The sequence below is a fragment of the Oncorhynchus mykiss genome, chromosome 19 (genome assembly GCF_057628025.1).
Source record: "Oncorhynchus mykiss isolate SJ-2025 chromosome 19, ASM5762802v1, whole genome shotgun sequence".
In the NCBI taxonomy this organism is placed as follows: Eukaryota; Metazoa; Chordata; class Actinopteri; order Salmoniformes; family Salmonidae; genus Oncorhynchus; species Oncorhynchus mykiss.
In genome coordinates, this window is record NC_143040.1 from 25,268,713 (window position 1) to 25,292,085 (window position 23,373).

General features: G+C 41.3%; 1 long non-coding RNA gene across 1 annotated transcript in view; it reads left to right on the forward strand.

Annotated features, from left to right (window-relative positions):
* Positions 1-22,984, forward strand: part of LOC118941347 (uncharacterized) — a 23,509-nt gene extending 525 nt beyond the window's left edge. The window contains exons 2-3 of the long non-coding RNA XR_005037592.2: positions 2,311-2,524; positions 21,212-22,984. This is a non-coding gene — a long non-coding RNA (uncharacterized LOC118941347). The remainder of the gene's footprint in view (positions 1-2,310; positions 2,525-21,211) is intronic.
* Positions 22,985-23,373: the final 389 nt, after the last annotated feature.

A 23,373-nucleotide genomic window follows, 5' to 3' on the forward strand; every position in this document is an offset into this window, starting at 1 on the left:
ATTAAGATCGCCCAAGTAATAGTAGAAAACTGTCAATAACCTGCATTCATTCATATTTAAGTGTAATTTGCACCATGTTCCAAAGTCATATAAATGCCCCCAGTGCGAATCACTGTTAATGGAATACATATTGGCTTATAGAGCATAAACTATTGTAACTACCCTGGGTTTATAACCGCGGAAATCGGCCCGGCCGTACGAGCATACTTTTGCAGCACAGTCGATAGCGCGCCGGACCTCGGGCTAGAAGGTAGACCTGCTCCCTGCTATTTCATTACATTGGTGTCGGAAGTGATCGGACCTTGCATCCACGACAGTGCGTGTGCTTGGCCGGTGAGCGCGTTCCTGTAAGAGGTAGAGCCGCAAGCTAGCGCAATGACGCGCTCTTTGAAAGGAGTGAGTAGTGTAACGACCCTGGGTCCCATTCCATTGGGACCAACCTCAGTCGCCCATGAAATAACACCATATATTCTACAGACCCTACTGAGTATTTCCAACCCCACTTTTACACTGGCGCATAGAATCGTTTTTTCTCTCTCTAAGCCAATAATGTAATTCTTAGGCCTACAGTTTGACGCATACAACAACACAGAGTTACACATGGAATAAACAAACATACAGTCAATAATACAGTAGAAAAAGTATATACAGTATGTGCGAATGAGGTAGGATAAGGAAGGTAAGGCAATAAATAGGCCATGGTGGCGAAGTAAATACAATATAGCAATTATACCTTGGAATGGTAGATGTGCAGAATATGAATGTGCAAGTAGAGATACTGGGGTGCAAAGGAGCAAGATACATAAAAAAATACAGTATGGGGATGAGGTAGTTGGATGGGCTATTTACAGATGGGCTATGTACAGGTGTAGTGATCTGTGAGCTGCTCTGACAGCTGGTGCTTAAAGCTAGTGAGGGAGATATGAGGCTCCAGTGATTTTTGCAGTTCGTTCCAGTCATTGGCAGCAGAGAACTGGAAGGAAAGGCGGAGATTCAATGAAATCAGTGTATTGTTTTTTGTTACTGGTGTGTAATGGAGGCGAAGTCAGGTGCAGGAGAGCAGAGTGTAGTTAACAGGCGCACTTTTTATTCCGGTCCAAACGAAAGCACATAAGTACATAAACGTGCCAAAAGCACGCAACATAAACAAAAGTCTGGCGCGTGACAATACCCACATGACATAAAACAATTTCACACAAATACATGGAGGGGAACAGAAGACTAAATACATTCAGTGTGATTAGCGAATGAAAACCAGGTGTGTGTGGAACAACACAAAACAAATGGAAATATGAAAAATGGAGAGGCGATGGCTAGAAAGCCGGTGACGTCGCTCGCCGAACGCTGCCCCGAACAAGGAGAGGAGCCAACTTTTGGTGGAAGTCGTGACACTTATATAAAGTAGTCACTCTTTTTAGTTTATATGTTGTTTTTTACATTAACGTTATGCACTAAGCTGAAAAAAATTATTGATTTCGTATCATTCACACAGCGTTTTTACCGCAGACATTTATTTTGAAGGCAAAAATTGGAAAACCGGAAGTCTCAATGTTGCTGCCTGGGAACTTGTGGTGCTGCCATGACACTAATATGAGAAATTAGGTTATTGGTCAGCATCTGGTGTCTATACAGTGATGCTGCATTCAAAACAACTAGGAATTCCAAGTCGGAAACTCGGGCATCTTTCTAGAGCTGGTTCAAATCCCCGAGCTGAGTAGGTGAACAATCTGTCGATGTTTTCTTGAGCAAGGCACTTAACCCTAAATGCTCTTGTAAGTTGTTCTGGATAAGTGTCTCCTAAATTACAAAAACAATGTCTACCTCAGTCATCAGAGTCATATATACTGAACAAAAATATAAACGCAAACAATTTCAAAGATTTTACTGAGTTACAGTTCTAATGAGAATCAGTCAATTGAAATCAATTAATTTGGCCCTAATATATGGATTTCACATGACTGGGGATACAGATATGCATCTGCTGGTTACAGATACCTTGAAAGGTAGGGGTGTGGATCAGAAAACCAGTCAGTATCTGGTTTGTGGTGATGGCGGCGGATGAATGGCACGACAATGGGCCTCAGGATCTCGTCATGGTATCTCTGTGCATTCAAATTGCCATCGATAAAATGCAATTGTGTTTGTTGTCCATAGCTTATGCCTGTGCATACCATAACCCCACCACCACCATGGGGCACTCTGTTCACAACGTTTACGTCAGCAAACCGCTCGCCCACACAACGTCATACACATTGTCTGCAGTTGTGAAGCATATGATAATCGAATGTTCATTTCTCTATCTGGCAACAGCTCTTGTGGACATTCCTGCAGTCAGCATTCCAATTGCACGCTCCCTTGAGACATCTGTGGCATTGTGTTGTGTGAAACAACTGCACATTTTAGTGCCCCCCGGCTCCTGCGGCAAGGACCTCAACATGACAGCAGGACATATGCCCAGGCCGTAAGCAGAGCAACAGGCCCAACCCCCACTATTACACCCGCCCAAGCTCCTGTGACCTAAGAGGTATGTATTGGATGCACGACATGCTCTGCTCACACCTACTGTGATGGCCCGGGTCTAAAACACACAAAAACAACACTAGACACTATGGAACACAAAGTTTTTACTATCTCATCCTGGAATATACGAGGTCTGAGGTCATCTGCCTTTGGCCTAAAGATCAGGATCCCAGACTTCATCAAATAAATTGGAAATACAGACATTGTCATCCAACAAGAAACATGGCATAAAGGAGACCCACTGGTTGCCCTCTAGGTTACAGAAAGCTGGTTGTCCCATCCACCAAACTACCAGGTGTAAAACAGGGAAGAGACACTGGGGGTATGCAAATTTGATATAGAGCAGACCAAACCCACTCTATTAAATGAGTCAAAACAGGAACATTTTACATCTAGCTAGAAATTAATAAGAGAAAAATGCCCTCGTGTGCTACCTATATCCCCCCCAATAGAATCCTCATGCTTTAACGATGACAGCTTCTACATCCTAGAAGGGGAGATCAACCATTTCCAAGCCCAGGGACATGCACTAGTCTGTAGCGACCTAAATGCCAGAACTGGACAAGAACCTGACACCCTCAGCACATGGGGACAAACACCTTCCTGGAGGTGACAGCATTCCCTCCCCCATATGCCCCCCTACACACAACTAGACGACGACAACCAATAAAAACAGGTCACAACTCCTGCAGCTCTTTCGGGTGCTGGGTATGTACATAGTCAATGGTAGGCTTCGAGGGGACTCCTACGGTAGGTACACCTATAGCTAATCTCTTGGCAGTAGTACTGTAGACTACTTTATCACTGACCTCAACCCAGAGTCACTCAGAGCGTTCACAGTCAGTCCACTGACAACCCTATCAGATCACAGAAAAATCACACTCTACTTGAACAGAGCTATGCTCAATCGTGAGGCATCAAAGCCAAAGGAACTGGATAATTTTAAGGAATGCTATAGATGGAAGGAAAGTAGTGTGACATTTCTTTTTTTAATTAGGCAACAACAAATTTCAATCCCTTCCAGACAATTTCCCGTACAAAATATTTCACTGTAATAGTGAAGGTGTAAACTTGGCAGTAGAAAACATAAACAGTATATTTGACCTCTCAGCTTCCCTATCAAATCTAAAAATGTCATGCCCACAACCTAAGAAAATTAAGAACAAATGGTTTGAAGAATGCAAAAACCTAAGAAAGAAATTGAGAAACCTGTCCAACAGAAAAAAACAGACCCAGAAAACCTGAGCCTATGCCTTCGCTATGTTGAATCACTAAAACAATACAGAAAGAAATACACTACGGAAGAAGGAAGAGCCAGGGGGTGAGACAGGAATGCAGCTTAAGCCCCACCCTCTTCAACATATACACTTCAGATATATTCAAGTCAGAAGTTTATATATATATATACAGTGCCTTGCGAACGTATTCTGCCCCCTTGAACTTTGCGACCTTTTGCCACATTTCAGGCTTCAAACATAAAGATATAAAACTGTATTTTTTTGTGAAGAATCAACAACAAGTGGGACACAATCATGAAGTGGAACGACATTTATTGGATATTTCAAACTTTTTTAACAAATCAAAAACTGAAAGATTGGGCGTGCAAAATTATTCAGCCCCCTTAAGTTAATACTTTGTAGCGCCACCTTTTGCTGCGATTACATCTGTAAGTCGCTTGGGGTATGTCTCTATCAGTTTTGCACATTGAGAGACTGAAATTTTTTCCCATTCCTCCTTGCAAAACAGCTCGAGCTCAGTGAGGTTGGATGGAGAGCCTGAAATGTGGCAAAAGGTCGCAAAGTTCAAGGGGGCCGAATACTTTCGCAAGGCACTGTATACACAAGTCAGAAGTTTACATACACTTAGGCTGGAGTCATTAAAACTCATTGTTCAACCACTCCACAAATTTCTTGTTAACAAACTATAGTTTTGGCAAGTCAGTTAGGACTTTGTGCATGGCACAAGTAATTTTTCCAACAATTGTTTACAGACAGATTATTTGACTTATAATTCAATGTATCACAAATCCAGTGGGTCAGAAGTTTACATACACTAAGTTGACTGTGCCTTTTAAACAGCTTCGAAAATTCCAGAAAATGTTGTGGCTTTTGAAGCTTCTGATAGGCTAATTGACATCATTTGAGTCAATTAGAGGTGTACCTGTGGATGTATTTCAAGGCCTACCTTCAAACTCAGTGCCTCTTTGCTTGACATCATGAGAAAATCAAAATAAATCAGCCAAGATCTCAGAGAAAAAATTATAGACCTCCTAGTCTGGTTCATACTTGGGAGCAATTTCCAAATTCCTGAAGGTACCACGGTCATCTGTACAAACAATAGTACACAAGTATAAACAACATGGGACCACGCAGCCATCATACCGCTAAGGAAGGAGACGCGTTCTGTGTCCTAGAGTTGAACGTACTTTGCAACTGCACATGGGGACAAAGATCGTACTTTTTGGAGAAATGTCCTCTGGCCTGTTGAAACAAAAATAGAACTGTTTTGCCATAATGACCATCGTTAATGTTTGGAGGGAAAAGGGGGAGGCTTGAAAGCCGAAGAACACCATCCCAACCGTGAAGCACGGGGGTGGCTGCATCATGTTGTGGGGGTGTTTTGCTGCAGGAGGGACTGGTGCACTTCACAAAATAGATGGCATCATGAGCATGGACAATTATGTAGATATATTGAAGCATCAGCTCAAGACATCAATCAGGAAGTTAAAGCTTGGTCGCAAATGGGTCTTCCAAATAGACAATGACCCCAATGGCTTAAGGACATCAAAGTCAAGGTACTGGAGTGGTCATCACAAGCCCTGACCTCAAGCCTATATAAAAAATGTTTGGGCAGAACTGAAAATGCGTGTGTGAACAAGAAGGCCTACAAACCTGACTCCGTTACACCAGCTCTGTCAGGAGGAATGTGCCAAAATTCACCCAACTTATTGTGGGAAGCTTGCGGAAGGCTAACAGAAACGTTTGACCTAAGCTAAACAATTTAAAGGCAATGCTACCAAATGCTAATTGAGTGTATGTAAACTTCTGACCCACTGGGAATGTGATGAAAGAAATAAAAGCTGAAATCACTCTCTACTATTATTCTGACATTTCACATTCTTAAAATAAAGTGGTGATCCTAAGACAGGGCATTTTTACTAGGATTAAATGTCAGGAATTGTGAAACTGAGTTTAGATGTATTTGGCTAAGGTGTATGTAGGGTGTTGAAGGTGTTGAAGTCCTTCCGACTTCAACTGTATATCAACGAATAGGCAAGAGCACTAGAACAGTCTGCAACACCCGGCCTCCAACTACTAAAATCTGAAGTCAAATGTCTACTATTTGCTGATGATCTGGTGCTTCTGTCCCCAACCAAGGAGGGCCTACAGCAGCACCTAGATCTTCTGTACAGATTCTGTCAGACCTGGGGCCCTGACAGTAAATCTCAGTAAGACAAAAATAATGGTGTTCCAAAAAAGGTCCAGTTGCCAGGATCATGAATACAAATTCCATCTTGACACCATTGCCGGAGAGCACACAAAAAACGATACATACCTCGACCTAAACATCAGCGCCGCAGGTAACTTCCACAAAGCTGTGAACGATCTGAGAGACAAGGCAAGAAGGGCCTTCTTTGCCATCAAAATGAACCTAAAATTTGACATACCAATTAGCATCTGACTAAAAATAATTGAATCAGTTATAGAACTCATTGCCCTTTATGGTTGTGAGGTCTCGGGTCCGCTCACCAAGCAAGAATTCACAAAATGGGACAAACACCAAATTGAGACTCTGCATGCAGAATTCTGCGAAACTCTCCTCCGTGTACAATGTAAAACAAAATATGCATGAAGAGTGGAATTAGGCTAATTATCAAAATCCAGAAAAAAGCTGCTAAATTTGACAACCTTCTAAAAAGAAGTGATTCCCAAACCTTCCATAACAAAGCCATCACCTACAGAGAAATTAACCTGGAGAAGAGCCCCCTAAGCAAGCTGGTCCTGGGGCTCTGTTCACAAACACAAACAGAACCCACAGAGACCCAGGACAGCAACACAATTAGACCCACCAAATCAGAGAAAACAAGAAAGTATTACTTGACAGTTTGGAAAGAATTTACAAAACAACAATTAGAATGCTATTTGGCCATAAACAGAGAGCACACCGTGGCAGAATACCTGACCACTGTGACTGATATTGAGAAAGGCCGCCAAAGGCAGACCTGGCTCTTAAGAGAAGACCGGCTATATGCACACTGCACAACAAAATGAGCTGCACTTCCTAATAACCTCCTGCCAAATGTGTGACCATATTAGAGACACATATTTCCTTCAGATTACACAGACCTACAAAGAATTGAAAAACAAATCCAATTTTGATAAACTCCCATATCTATTGGGTGAAATATCACAGTTTGCAATCACATCAGCAAGATTTGTGACCTGTTAGAGAGAGAGAGCTGTCAAGCTCAGAGCAGGCTTGTTTGGAAAGAACCGTAATATAAGGACTTTATTCCATCTACATCACCTTTAGTAAGGAACATATGAATCTGTCCTTTATCTTGCCTAGTTTTACTGTCTCTCTAAAAACAGATATGTACAAGCCTGTTTCAAATGACAAGTTAACAAAGGGTTAATAAGGGGTATGTGGTGAATTACCCCCCCCCCCTCTAAACAGAAGTAAACAGGTTGTACACTCTGACCCAGTTTGTATAGACCAGTCAGTCTGGAAGTTGATAGAGGGGAGGATGAAACAATATCTGATTAAGGACAACTCCTACCTTCTACCCAGTGCCATGGCAGGGCTATAGGGGAAAGGGACACAGTAGGGGTTGTTTTTGGACCTCTTCCCCAATGAAAGCATGACCTCGGGGTCATCTCAGCAGAACTGGCTTTCCTCCAATGGTTGGTTTAGTTAACCCTTGTTTTAAATGTAGTCACAAACAATTCAGAGCAGAGGTCAAAGGCTTCCTTTCTGGGAATTCCATGTTTTCTGTTTTCCAGCCCACAGTCACAAGATGGGAGGAACACACGCAGAGAAAAAACAAGACCCTAGTCACCTTTTAGAGCTCCAGGCTACTTACTGTACGTTGTAGGATACGTGGCATCCTAAAATGGTCAATTCAACGTCAAATTAGTTGGGTTAAGTGAATCACTTGGCTTTTCTTATTTAAGTCAATTTGTCTAATCATTGTCTGAAAATGTTAAAAAAAATCTTCAACATGATTTATTATTTTAGCCCTTTTTCTCCCCAATTGGTAGTTAGTCTTGTCCCATTGCTGTTACAGTCTTGTCCCAACTCACCTATGGACTCGGGAGAGACGACGGTTGAGAGCCATGCGTCCTCCGAAACACGACCCTGCCAAGTCGCACTGCTTCTTGATACACTGCTCGCTTAACCCGGAAGCCAGCCGCACCAATGTGTCGGAGGAAACATGGTCCGGCTGACGACCGAAATCAGCTTGCAGACGCCCAGCCTGCCACAAGGAGTTGCTAGAGCGCAATGGGACAAGGAAATCCCGGCTGGCCAAACCCTCCCCTAACCCGGACGACTCTGGGCCAATTGTGTGCCGCCTCATGGGTCTCCCGGTCATGGCCGGCTGTGACACAGCCTGGGATCAAACCCAGGTCTGTAGTGACGCCTCAAGCACTGCGATGCAGTGCCTTAGACCGCTGCGGCACTTGGGAAGCCCTTTTCTCAATATTATAAAGTAATCCATCTGTACAGTGTATAATTATGTGAAAGTCACATAAATAAAGATGTCCGTTTTTTTATCTGTTTTATCGGATTTAAATATCATATCATTATGCTAGTGCAAGCAAGCAACCTCTACTGTTGTGCACCATTTGTCCCTATACTCCACTAGATGGTGCAATGGTCCAGGGTTTTTATTTGTGTTCCTGTTGGGAAGCTAAATGAGTCACCGAAGATTCTAGAACATTACAGCGTCTCGGAACGCTTACGCAATTCCATCCATAGACCAATGTCTTCTCAGGAGAGATGAAACGGACACGAGAGACCAAGACATTCAAATAAGGACAATGAATAAGAAAATCTTTACTCTTTTTCCCTAACGTACCCTTCCCACGAAGGTGACCGGCTCAAAATGAGAATCCTTTCCCCGCATAAGAGTATGGGCTAGGTGGCTACATGTAAACATTCTCGTGCAGTGAAAAATATGTTGTAAAACGACGTGAATAATCAAATTGATGAGGAAGGTTTCAGTTTTAACATCCCATACCACAGATGGTAGATGGATCAGATTATGAGCTCTGGGGTTTTTCATAACAGAAACAGTTGAGGGACTTGACTTGAGCATGTTTTGGTCATTGATGAACGGCCTGTCATTTGGCTGGTAATAGTTGACAGTCAGACACACTATGTACAGACATAGACACACTATGTACAGATATCGCTTCCTGTTTTGTGAGCCACACATCCTTCTTCCACATCCTTCTCCTTTTTCTTCATAATGACAACCTTTTCACATGCACCCACTGAAGCAGCTGACAAGGGCATGTGTTTCGTTGCTCTATTGAGTTGAGGGGCCCAGCCAGAAGTGACACTTAAGATTTTTACATTTATTAGGCACATTGTTTTGACAGATTTTGTTTTTACAGTATTGTATGTTAAGTACAGTAGGCTACTATTATTAGGATCGTTTATATGCCTTACAGAATGCTCAATAATTGGTGTGCTGGATAACATTTAGTAAGAGTGATGTAAAAAGTAATCTTTTAGTTGAATGTCATCAACTACTTTATCTGTCTGTGTTGTGTTGACTTGCATATGACTCTAGGTACATACAGTGGTGCAAAAAAGTATTTAGTCAACCACCAACTGTGCAAGTTCCCCCACTTAAAAAGATGAGAGAGGCCTGTAATTTTCATCATAGCTACAACTATGACAGACAAAATGAGAAAAAAAATCCAGAAAATCACATTGTAGGATTTTTAATGAATTTATTTGCAAATTATGGTGGAAAATAAGTATTTGGTCTCCTACAAACAAGCAAGATTTCTGACTCTCACAGACCTGTAACTTCTTCTTTAAGAGGCTGCTCTGTCCTCCACTCGTTACCTGTAATAATGGCACCTGTTTGAACTTGTTATCAGTATAAAAGACACCTGTCCACAACCTCAAACAGTCACACTCCAAACTCCACTATGGCCAAGACCAAAGAGCTGTCAAAGGACACCAGAAACAAAATTGTAGACCTGCACCAGGCTGGGAACACTGAATCTGCAATAGGTAAGTAGCTTGGTTTGAAGAAATCAACTGTGGGAGCAATTATTAGGAAATGGAAGACATACAAGACCACTGATAATCTCCCTCGATCTGGGGCTCCACGCAAGATCTCACCCCGTGGGGTCAAAATGATCACAAGAACGGTGAGCAAAAATCCCAGAACCACACGGGGGGACCTAGTGAATGACCTGTAGAGAGCTGGGACCAAAGTAACAAAGCCTACCATCAGTAACACACTACGCCGCCAGGGACTCAAATCCTGCAGTGCCAGACGTGTCCCCCTGCTTAAGCCAGTACATGTCCAGGCCCATCTGAAGTTTGCTAGAGAGCATTTGGATGATCCAGAAGAAGATTGGGAGAATGTCATATGGTCAGATGAAACCAAAATATAACTTTTTGGTAAACACTCAACTCGTCGTGTTTGGAGGACAAAGAATGCTGAGTTGCATCCAAAGAACACCATACCTACTGTGAAGCATGGGAGTGGAAACATCATGCTTTTGGGCTGTTTTTCTGCAAAGGAACCAGGACGACTGATCCGTTTAAAGGAAAGAATGAATGGGGCCATGTATCGTGAGATTTAGAGTGGAAACCTCCTTCCATCAGCAAGGGCATTGAAGATGAAACGTGGCTGGGTCTTTCAGCATGACAATGATCCCAAACACACCGCCCGGGCAACGAAGGAGTGGCTTCGTAAGAAGCATTTCAAGGTCCTGGAGTGGCCTAGCCAGTCTCCAGATCTCAACCCCATAGAACATCTTTGGAGGGAGTTGAAGGTCTGTGTTGCCCAGCAACAGCCCCAAAACATCACTGCTCTAGAGGAGATCTGCATGGAGGAATGGGCCAAAATACCAGCAACAGTGTGTGAAAACCTTGTGAAGACTTACAGAAAACGTTTGACCTCTGTCATTGCCAACAAAGGGTATATAACAAAGTATTGAGATAAACTTTTGTTATTGACCAAATACTTATTTTCCACCATAATTTGCAAATAAATTCATAACAAATCCTACAATGTGATTTTCTGGATTTTTTTTCCTCATTTTGTCTGTCATAGTTGAAGTGTACCTATGAGGCCTCTCTCATGTTTTTAAGTGGGAGAACTTGCACAATTGGTGGCTGACTAAATACTTTTTTGCCCCACTGTATGTTTATTTAAAATAAACAGCCTTATTTATTATTTTGGAAATATATATATATAATGTGTATATGTATATGAGGGGGAGTATTGGCACACTGGCTCCCCCCTTCCTCTCCCTCGTGTCTGCAGTGAGCAGCGCGTGCTGCTACTGCTCTCCAGTGGGATTGTTCAGCCTGCTATTCGGCAGCTGTGGGTTTTAATCAGTGCCTCATCTCCTTCAAGTAATCATCACCAAGGTCGAGGGGCTGAGCAATGCTATTCAGTAGTGTCACAGTCAGACACACACGCACAGTCAGTCACACTTACGCAAGCAGTGGAATTCAAGTTATCATTGAAGAATGAGATCACTCAAGAACGTGTCTTTGCCTGCCTGCCTGACATTGTTAGGTTGAATTGTCTCTTATGCCCATTTCTGACAGAAGATTTGGTTTGTTCCCGGTAAAAAAAATATAAGGCAATGTTTATATGAGCCCCTTTTCAAACCGCCCCCTTATTTACCACTAATTTGCAGGTATAACCCTTTTACATACAGTTGGAGTCGGAAGTTTACATACACTTAGATTGGAGTCATTAACTTGTTTTTCATCCACTCCACAAATTTCTTGTTAACGAACTATAGTTTTGGCAAGTCGGTTAGGACATCTACTTTGTGCTTCGTAATTTGTGCTTCGTAATTTTTCCAACAATTGTTTACAGACAGATTATTTGACTTATAACTCACTGTATCACAATTCCAGTGGGTCAGAAGTTTACATACAATAAGTTGACTGTGCCTTTAAACAGATTGGAAAATTCCAGAAAATGATGTCATGGACTTTAAAAGCTTCTGATTGACATAATTTGAGTCAATTGGAGGTGTACCTGTGGATGTATTTCAAGGCCTACCTTCAAACTCAGTGCTTCTTTGCTTGACATCATAGGAAAATCAAAAGAAATCAGCCAAGACCTCAGAAACAAAATTGTAGACCACAAGTCTGATTCATCCTTGGGAGCAATTTCCAAACGCCTGAAGGTACAACGTTCATCTGTACAAACAATTGTACACAAGTATAAACACATGGGACCACGCAGCTGTCATACTGCTCAGGAAGAAGACGCGTTCTGTCTCCTATAGATGAACGTACTTTGGTGCGAGAAGTGCAAATCAATCCCAGAACAACAGCAAAGGACCTTGCTGGATGCTGGAGGAAACCAGTAGAAAAGTATCTATATCCACAGTAAAACTAATTCTATATCGACGTAACCTGAAAGGTCACTCAGCAAGGAAGAAGCCACTGCTCCAAAACCTCTATAAAAAAGCCAGACTACAGTTTGCAACTGCACATGGGGACAAAGATCGTACTTTTTTGGAGAAATGTCCTCTGATGAAACAAAAATTGAACTGTTTGGCCATAATGACCATTGTTATGTTTGGGGGAAGCCTACAAACCTGACTCCGTTACACCAGCTCTGTCAGGAGGAATGGGCCAAAATTCACTCAACTTATTGTGGGAAGCTTGTGGAAGGCTAACAGAAACGTTTGACCCAAGTTAAACAATTTAAAGGCAATGCTACCAAATACTAATTGAGTATATGTAAACTTCTGACCCACTGGGAATGAGATGAAAGAAATAAAAGCTGAAATAAATCACTCTCTACTATTATTCTGACATTTCACATTCTTAAAATAAAGTGGTGATCCTAACTGACCTAAGACAGGGAATTTTTACTAGGATTAAATGTCAGGAATTGTGAAACTAAGTTTAAATGTATTTGGCTAAGGTGTATGTAAACTTCCGATTTCAACTGTATCAGTGGGTAAATGGCAAATTGAAAGGTGTGGTGGAGGCTGTTTGCTGTTCAAATTGGGGTCGTGTTTAACAATGGAATTGTTAATGATTTCCCCTGCAAAAAAAGCAGAGAACCATTCACGCAGACCCGATACCTGTATTTTGGCTACAAGGTCTGTGAAAATGAAGGCATCATGGCAAGGTGTATAGGTGGCTTTTATTTTGCCATGTTTTTTTTACCCCCTACAACTTTCAGATGTACAAGTGCCTTCAGAAAGTATTCAGACTCTTTGACTTTTTCAACATTTTGTTACATTACAGCCTTATTCTAAAATAGATTAAATAAATACAATCCTCAACAATCTACACACAATACCCCACAATGACAAAGCGAAAACAGGTTTTTAGATTTTTTTGCAAATTTATTCAAATAAGAAAACAGAAATACCTTATTTACATAAGTATTCAGACCCTTCATTTTGAGACTCGAAATTGAGCTCAGGTGCATTAAAGGAATTGTCCGTAGAGGTCCGAGACAGGATTGTGTCGAGGCACAGATCTGGTGAAGGGTACGGACAATTCCTTCGACCTCATGGCTTGGTTTTTGCTCTGATATGCACTGTCAACTGTGGGACCTTATATAGACAGGTGTGTGCCTTTCCAAATCATGTCCAGTCAATTGAATTTACCACAGGTGGACTCCAGTCAAGTTGTAGAAACATCTGAAGGATGATCAATGGAAACAAGATGTACCTGAGCTCATTTTGGAGTCTCATATCAAAGGGTCTAAATACTTGTGTAAATAATGTATTTGTTTTTGTCTAAAAACCTGTTTTTGCTTTGTCATTATTAGTGGTGTAAAGTACTTAAGTAGTACTTTAAAGTATTTTTACTTAAGTTGTTTTTGGGGGTATCTGTACTTTACTTTACTATTTATATTTTTGACATCGTTTACTGTTATTTCACTACATTCGTAAATAGAATGATGTACTTTTTACTCCGTACATTTTTCCCTGACACCCAAAAATACTTGTTACATTTTGAATGCTTAGCCGGACCGAAAATGGTCCAGTTCGCACACTCATCAAGAGAACATCCCTGGTCATCCCTACTGCCTCCAATCTGGCAGACTCACTAAACACACATGCTTTGTCTTTAAATGATGTCTCAGTGTTGGAGTGTGACCCTGGCTATCCGTAAATAAAAGTAACATTGTGCCATCTGGTTTGCTTAATATAAGGATTTTAAAATGATTTGTACTTTTACTTTTGATACTTAAGTATATTTTAGCAACTACATTTACTTTTGATACTTAAGTATATTTTAGCAACTACATTTACTTTTGATACTTAAGTATATTTAACACCAAATACTTAAAAAACTTTTACTCAAGTAGTATTTTACTGGGTGACTTTTACTTGAGTCATTTTCTATTAAGGTATCTTTACTTTTACTCAATTATGAGAATGTAGTATTTTTCCACCACTAGTCATTATGGGGTATTGTATGTAGATTGATGAGGATGGAGAAAATAATAATAATAATTGAATAAAGCTGTATTGTAACAAAATGTGGGAAAATGTTAAGGGATCAGAATACTTTCTGAATGCACCTGGGATTTATATTCAACCTATTATGAGGCTTGGTTCATTGTCAGACTCATTTCATACTAGGGATTGAATTACATACAGTCATATGTAGCTTGGTGCTCTAAAAAATAGGGCATCGTTTTTCGAGCATCTATAGGGATGCCCTGTTAATATTACAGTGGGTGAAGGTGTGTCCATGGTGCCAACCAAGATACCCCCCAGCATTCTTGTAATTGAAACCCTGTTTGTTACGAAAATAGGTATTTCATACATCCATCGTCAGCCTCTGATTCTGACTACTTCAAAGGGCCTGCTTAAAATAGACTGGGTGATCCCTTTGGGAACCGAATGAACGCTCAGTCTTTCAGTATACTTTTTTTATACAGTCCATTTCATACCATATTTTTATGCAATAAAATGTTAAACACATCTGCTTAAGGACCAGGAGTTTTTCCTGAGCATGTGACCCAACCAGGAAAACTCTAGCCCCTATAGTACAGCCTTTAACTCTGGCTTAGAGCTTTTCCTGATCAGGTCACGTAGTCAGAAAAGCCCCTGGCCCTAAATATGGGAGAAGTGAGTACATTCCGACCAGAGACCTCAGTGGTTCATAACCGGTAGTTTTTCATGTTGTCGGCACAAAGTTAGGGAAGTGAAACATGCAGTTATGCGCAGTCAGCAGAGCAGCGGCACTGTTGGTCAGGGGCCCATGTTGCGACAGCGATAGCCTACCCTCCAACACACTGGGGTAGAAGAAACAACAACTGTCTGTTAGACAAAACATCAACTGAAAGAGAAACGTATTCAAGGCCAAGCAGATAGTCATGAAAAACAGAGGGGGCAACCACCACTCTGCCCATGAAAGAGATAAAGAGAGAGGGGACAGTGTTGTAGCCAGCTGTTGGGGTTGAATGGGCCTTTATGTGTAAATGGGCTGTAGATGGTTGGTTGGTCAGCAGGCACTAGACACAGACGGGCAGACAGAACACATACCGTTGAAGTCGGAAGTTTACATACACTTAGGTTGGAGTCATTAAAACTCGTTTTTCAACCACTCCACAAATATCTTGTTAACAAACTATAGTTTTGATAAGTCGGTCAGGACATCTACTTTGTGAATGACACAAGTCATTTTTCTAACAACTGTTTACAGACAGATTATTTCACTTATAATTCACTGTATAACAATTCCAGTGGGTCAGAAGTTGACATACACTAATTTGACTTTGCCTTTAAACAACTTGGAAAATTCCAGAAAATTATGTCATGGCTTTAGAAGCTTTTGATAGGCTAATTTACATAATTTGAGTCAAATAGAGGTGTACCTGTGGATGTATTTCAAGGCCTACCTTAAAAAATAAATACAATTGTAGACCCCCACAGGTCTGGTTCATCCTTGGGTGCAATTTCCAAACGCCTGAAGGTACCATGTTCATCTGTACAAACAATAGTACGCAAGTATAAACACATGGAACCACGCAGCTGTCATTCCGCTCAGGAAGGAGGCGCATTCTGTCTCCTAGAGATGAACGTACTTTGGTGCTATAAGTGCAAATCAATCCCAGAACAACAGCAAAGGACCTTGTGAAGATGCTGGAGGAAACCGGTACAAAAGTTTCTATATCCACAGGAAAACGAGTCCTATATCAACAACCTGAAAGGCCGCTCAGCAAGGAAGAAGCCACTGCCCCAAAACCGCCATAAAAAATGAAGACTACGGTTTGCAACTGTACATGGGGACAAAGATTGTACTTTTTGGAAAAATGTCCTCTGGTCTGATGAAACAAAAATAGAACTGTTTGGCCATAATGACCATCATTATGTTTGGAGGAAAATGGGGGAGGTTTGCAAGCCGAAGAACACCATCCCAACTGTGAAGCACGGGGGTGGCAGCATCATGTTGTGGGGGTGCTTTGCTGCAGGAGGGACTGGTGCACTTCACAAAATAGATGGCATCACGAGGAAAGAAAATGATGTGGATATATTGAAGCAACATCTCAAGACATCAGTCAGGAAGTTAAAGCTTGGTCGCAAATGGGACCCAAGTATACATCCAAAGTTGTGACAAAATGGCTTAAGGACAACAAAGTCAAGGTATTGGAGTGGCCTTCACAAAGCCCTGACCTCAATCCCATAGAAAGGAGGCCTACAAACCTGACTCAGTTACACCAGCTCTGTCAGGAGGAATGGGACAAAATTCACCCAGCTTATTGTGGGAAGCTTGTGGAAGGCTACCTTAAACCTTTGACCTAAGTTAAACAATTTAAAGGCAATGCTACCAAATGCTAATTGAGTGTATGTAAACTTCTGACCCCACTGGGAATGTGATGAAAGAAATTAAAGCTGAAATAAATAATTCTCTACTATTATTCTGACATTTCACACTCTTAAAATAGTGGTGATCCTAACTGACCTAAGACAGGGAATTTTTACTAGGATTAAATGTCAGGAATTGTAAAAAAAAAAAAAAAAAATGTTTTGTATGTATTTGGCTAAGGTGTATGTAAACTTCCGACTTCAACTGTATGTGGGAGTGTTACACATGTATGTTGCTGTCAATTGTTTTTGGCCTACTTGTGAAAATACACATTCTCAAACAAAATGCTCATACTTTTACCGTTTTGTTTTCCAGAATTAAAGTAACTAATATAGTATCCTTCCATACGCTTATATTTGATAAGGTATATTCATTTAACTATTTCCTCTAACACTCCCTTGTAAATCAATGAATTCTACTGAGCGTTTAACCAAAAAGGATTAAAAACAAAAAGGATTAAAAAACAAATGTACACAATAAGTATTAAACAGTTTCAATAAGAGATTTAAATGCAGGTCATAGCTCCTAATCTTTTTTTTTAGAATTGTCAACCACATCAATAGGAGGCTTGTAATGCCCTTTGTAAATAAGTCTTACAGTGCAATGTAACGTACTGCTTGGCGTAAACTGTCAACATGTTGGACAACATAATATAGGTTTCCAATTCCCAAACTGTACTAATGACAAACACCCCCATAACAACTTTATCAATGCGTAGGCTTTACAGTTAGTGCTAGGGGAGACAAACACATATCAGTCCTAGGAAGTACATTTTCCCCCAATACAGCAGCTATCAGTATGAATGTTGGTGCAAGAAAGGCAAGGGTGTACGTTTTTTTCCCCCCGGGGTGGGGGTGGGGGGGGGGGGGTGTAAATGTGGGATTAATCAACATAATCCTAATGAGTGTGAAAGTCAAACATTTTAACGCACCGCCAACCGAGTAACTTTGTGCTGATGGAACATAGTGAAGGTGCTTAGTAAATACTGAGTCATTGGTTCTGTAGACGTCAGCTCTCATAACACAGACCACATAGCATGTGATGCTTCAGTCTACAGATGATTCATGTTCTTCCCCTGAGGTAGAGGTTTTCCCTAGTAGATCCGGTTTTCCCTAGTAGATCCGGTTTTCCCTAGTGGAACCGGTTTTCCCTAGTGGAACCGGTTTTCCCTAGTGAATCAATTTTTTTTTTTTTTTTTTCTCCCTAGTAGACCTTATTTTCTCCCTAGTAGACCTTATTTTTTCCCTTTTAGACCCTAGTTTTTCCCTATAAGATCCAGTTACTTTTTCCGTATAGAGTTTTTCTCTAGTACAGGAATCATGCTCTCTAAAGAAAATATGCTGGGTTGTTTGGTTGACCCAACTGCTGGGTTGTTTGGTTGACCCAACTGCTGGGTTGTTTGGTTGACCCAACTGCTGGGTTGTTTGGTTGACCCAACTGCTGGGTTGCTTGGTTGACCCAACTGCTGGGTTGCTTGGTTGACCCAACTGCTGGGTTGTTTGGTTGACCCAACTGCTGGGTTGTTTGGTTGACCCAACTGCTGGGTTGCTTGGTTGACCCAACTGCTGGGTTGCAGGTGTTGGGTCACTTAGTTGGGTTGTTTTCAAAAACGTTGGGGTTATTGATGCTGGGTGATTGAGATACCACCTGGCAGGTCAGCTCAGAAAGCTAGATCTGTGACTTACTTGGGGCATGGCTTTCAGATCCCTCTTTGGGCCACCCATGAGAGGAAATGTCATTCCGGTGAATCTGTTCTGTTGTATTGTTTTCACATAGGGTCAAACACGGACACTTTTTAGGCTTTAAAGAGGCACAAGAAAATGTTTTTCTTTTATCAAAAATATGTATTGGGAGGAACGTGGTTTATGTTATAGATCATCTGTATAATAATGTTATATTTTTTACCCCATTTTCGTGGTATCTAATTGGTAGTTACAGTCTTGTCCCATTGCTGCAACTCCCGTACGGACTCGGGAGAGGCGAAGGTCGAGAGCCGTGCGTCCTTACAAAACACATCCCAGCCAAGCCACTGCTTCTTGACACAACGCCCTCTTAACCCGGAAGCCAGCCGCACCAATGTGTCGGAGGAAACACCGTACACCTGGCGACCGTGTCAGCGTGCACTGTGCCCGGCCCGCCACAGGAGTCGCTAGTGCGCGATGGGACAAGAACATCCCTGCCGGCCAAACCCTCCCCTAACCCAGACGACGCTGGGCCAATTGTGCGCCACCCCATGGGTCTCCCGGTCGAGCACGGACTCGAACCAGGATCTCTAGTGGCACAGCGATGCAGTGCTTTAGGCTACTGCGCCACTCAGGAGGCCAATAATGTTATGTTTAAAGGTGCAATATGCAGAAATAATTCACCTAATTTCAGTTTGTGACAAAACAACCAAGTATAGTGTAGAGATTCATTGTACCATTTAAACTGCTGTACTTTCCATAATCAAAAATATTGTATTTTGAGCTGTTAAACAAAAATACAAATAAAAGATGCAAAACATAGAAATAGCGCCCAAAGGACAGATCTATCGCTTCTTGGACTTGGTTTCAATGGGAATGACATCTATAACTGACTGTCTATGTCAATTTGGTCAGGTCGTCCAAAAAGTGACATATTGCAGCATTAAATCACATATGACCATGTTCTTATAAATATTACCCTAAAACCAAGTAGCCATTGTGGTATTCTGCTATTTCGAGCCATAATATTCTCCTCCACAGCCCAATGACATCATTCCACTTTCACCTAGTTCCTGCCGGCTGCGAAGCGAGGTTACTATCGGTCAAATCTGCTTTTCATGCGGAGTGGAGAGCAGAGCGGATGTTTCTCTTCTCTAGCGTTTCTTTCGATAAGATGCAATGATTTCAAACATTTTGTGTTTAGCTTCATTATGTTTTCGTCAACATTATTACATTAAAAGATTTATGTTTCTATGGTTATATTTATCTGATAAACGATGTGTGATGAAAACGAATTGTTCTGATCATCGATGGCTGGTTTTGTATGAAAAATGTCAGACAGAAAGAAAGGAATGAGTGGTGCATATTTTGAGACAAGAATGGACACTTTTACAGGTCCAGGAGGGTAATTAGTTTATTTCACAATTACAGGACACGGTACACATATAAAAATGTACCATTATCCGTTCTATATATAGCCAACTATTTATTACCTTGTAACCCCCACCTTCTTTTCTCGCTCACTCAGAGGTTACTATCGGACAAACCATCCTCCTCCGCGAATCAACTGTGCTGCCCACATTGCATACTGGCAGGCAGGCGTGCCTTTGTTTTCAACACAGCTGTGTTTCTGTATTCTTTAACGCGTACTTTTCGGATAATGGGGACGTGCAGGCAGTCTCTGTTCCCATTGTATCGTGGTCTTCTTGACACACCGTTATTGAGGTTAGCTTGCTATGGGTAATGGCGTTGAATGGCGTTGGGGCGGCAGGGTAGCCTAGTGGTTAGAGCGTTGGACTAGTAACCGGAAGGTTGCGAGTTCAAACCCCCGAGCTGACAAGGTACAAATCTGTCGTTCTGCCCCTGAACAGGCAGTTAACCCACTGTTCCCAGGCCGTCATTGAAAATAAGAATTTGTTCTTAACTGACTTGCCTGGTTAAATAAAGGTAAAAAAAAAATAAAATAAAAAAAGCTAGGCATTTCGGAAATTGAGGGAGCGCAATCTTGATTATGAAACTCATTTCAGATTGAGGCAATGTCAATTGTGCAAAACACAAATAGGCGACCCAAGTCATTCATTTCAATGGTCAACATTTTCTGTGGCAAATGTTATTTGATGAGTGAATGTTCCTCATTCAACATGATGGTCATTATGCTCATGTTCATCATGTGTTTGATATTTTGAATAAGTCATTAGTCTTATCATATTTATAAAGATAAAGATAAAGATAAAGCCTCCAGCATCCTTTTGACTGCCACTTTCTCCGTGAATCTGGTTCTCTGCTCTAGACCAAGTAGCCCCCTCTATTGACCACCACATAACTGCTCGCTCTTAAAAGGGCAACGCCACGGTGTGCTCCCCCAATTAACAAACCCACATTGCGGTAAATAGGCAGCATCTCTTCCTCCTACGACTAAATATGTTTTGGGGCTCTGTAATAATAGACGACTGTCGGTGATGTAGTGGTAAAAAAAAAAAAATTGCTGGGGAAACAGATCACCGGTTGCGAAAAAAAACCCAAGTTAAACTCCAAATGGTTTCAATTTGTTTTTTTTCCGCAAAAGGAAGGTAAACTGTCGTGCAAAAAAAAGTGTGTTAACAAAAATAATTGCAGTTAGAGTGCAGTATAACTGCAGTTCAAGTGCAGTATAACTTAAGTTATAGTGCAGTATGCTGCAAATACTGCATCCAAAACACAGTTTTTACAGCAGTAATTTTACAGTTTATCTGCAGTGCATTACAACTGCATTTCAACTACAGTAATTCAATTACTGTGTCCAAAATACCACAGTCAACTGCCATTTCAATTGAATTTCAGCCTATGTCTAATTTTAAGGGTCAGTTTGTTATATCTGGAGTACTTCTCCTGTCTTATCCGGTGTACTGTGTGAATTTCAGTATGCTCTCTCTAATTCTCTCTTTCTTTCTTTCTCTCTCTCGGAGGACCTGAGCCCTAGGATCATGCCTCAAGACTACATGGCATGATGACTCCTTGCTGTCCCCAGTCCACCTGGCCGTGCTGCTGCTCCAGTTTCAACTGTTCTGCCTGCGGCTATGGAACCCTGACCTGTTCACTGGACGTGCTACCTGTCCCAGACCTGCTGTTTTCAACTCTCTAGAGACAGCAGGAGCGGTAGAGATACTCTTGATTATGAAAAGCCAACTGACATTTACTCCTGAGGTGCTGACTTGCGGCACCCTCGACAACTACTGTGATTATTATTATTTGACCATGCTGGTCATTTATGAACATTTGAACATCTTTGCCATGTTCTGTTATAATCTTCACCCGGCACAGGCAGAAGAGGACTGGCCACCCCTCATAGCCTGGTTTCTCTCTGGATTTCTTCCTAGGTTTTGGCCTTTCTATGGAGTTTTTCCTAGCCACCGTGCTTCTACACCTGCATTGTTTGCTGTTTGGGGTTTTAGGCTGGGTTTCTGTACAGCACTTTGAGATATCAGCTGACGTAAGAAGGGCTATATAAATACATTTGATTTGAGTCAGCCGGGGGCCGATTATTATTACACTGTGCTGCAGGTATCCTAGTGGTTAGAGCATTGGACTAGTTACCGAAAGGTTGCAAGATCGAATCCCCGAGCTGACAAGGTACAACTCTGTCGTTCTGCCCCTGAACTAGGCAGTTAACCCACTGTTCCTAGGCCATCATTGAAAATAAGAATTTACCTTCCCTTAAATAAAGGTTAAAAAAACATAAAAATAAAGGAGACTACATAAACCATTTAAACTGGAACAACCATTTCAGTAACGGGTGCAATACATCTAACTGATTTGATTAGTTTAGAAAAAGTATGTTGTGCATCTTTGTGTTGCATGTGATTAATCAATCAATAAATGTACTTGCAAAAACAATCCTAAAAAAAATCTACCGGGCCTCTCGGGTGGCGCAGTGGTCTAAGGCACTGCATCGCAGTGCTAGCTCTGCCCAATGAGACTCTGGGTTCAAGCCCAGGCTCTGTTGGGGTGAAAAAAGGGGGTAAAATTAAATAAATAAATAAAATGTAAAAAATCTACCTGCTGGGAAATATGATAATGATGGGTGTGGTTTTGATGGAGAACTTTTACTCTCCACAGGTAAAACTGACACAATCACATTCTCAAACACAACTCTGGTTATTAACACCAACACTGGGATTATTTTACACTATTTGAGAGTTACATTAACTCTGTATGGGTTAAATTAACACCTGAATCAACACTAGAAATGTTACACTGAAAAATCAACACGAGGTAACACTGGCCGATTTGCTGTGTAAGTGATATTCATCAAGAATCAATGGGTAGTATCAGTCATTTAAATGTTTTTATTTTATTTTTACAAATAACACAGAGTGGGCCTTTAATGTCATCAACTTGAACATCATTGTCACGTTCTGACCTTTTATTTCCTTTGTTTTGTCGTTATTTAGTATGGTCAGAGCGTGAGTTGGGGTGGGCAGTCTATGTTTGTTTTTCTATGATTTTGGGATTTCTATGTTTCGGCCTAGTATGGTTCTCAATCAGAGGCAGGTGTCAAAGTTGTTTCTGATTGAGAATCATACTTAGGTAGCCTGGGTTTCACTGTTTGTTTGTGGGTGTTTGTTTCCGTGTCTGTGTTTGTTCGCCACACGGTACTGTTTCGGTTTTGTTCACGTTAATTGTTTTTGTATTAGTGTTCATGTTGAGTTTTTTCATATTAAAAACATGGACACTTACCACGCTGCATTTTGGTCCTCCGATCCTTCTCGCCTTTCCTCTTCGGACGAAGAGGAGGAAAACCATTACAATAATGAAGTCAATTGAGCTTTGTGAGGATAATAATTGATCCGTTTTCAATACAGTTGTCTCTCTTAATCAGGATCCTCCTTTATCCTTATTGTTTGAGCTAAATGAATCCTATTTATTGATGGATTATATGTCTAATCTCTCCTAACTGCTGTCTAATTGAAACGCAACCCCTACTGTGTGGTAGTGTCCAACTACCCCTTTAGGAAAAAAGGAAGACTTTTAGTAAACTGTCTTCAAGGTACAGTGGATCAGTGGAAGCTGATGAGGGGAGTACGGCTTATAATAATGGCTGGAACTGAGCGAATAGAATGGCATGAGT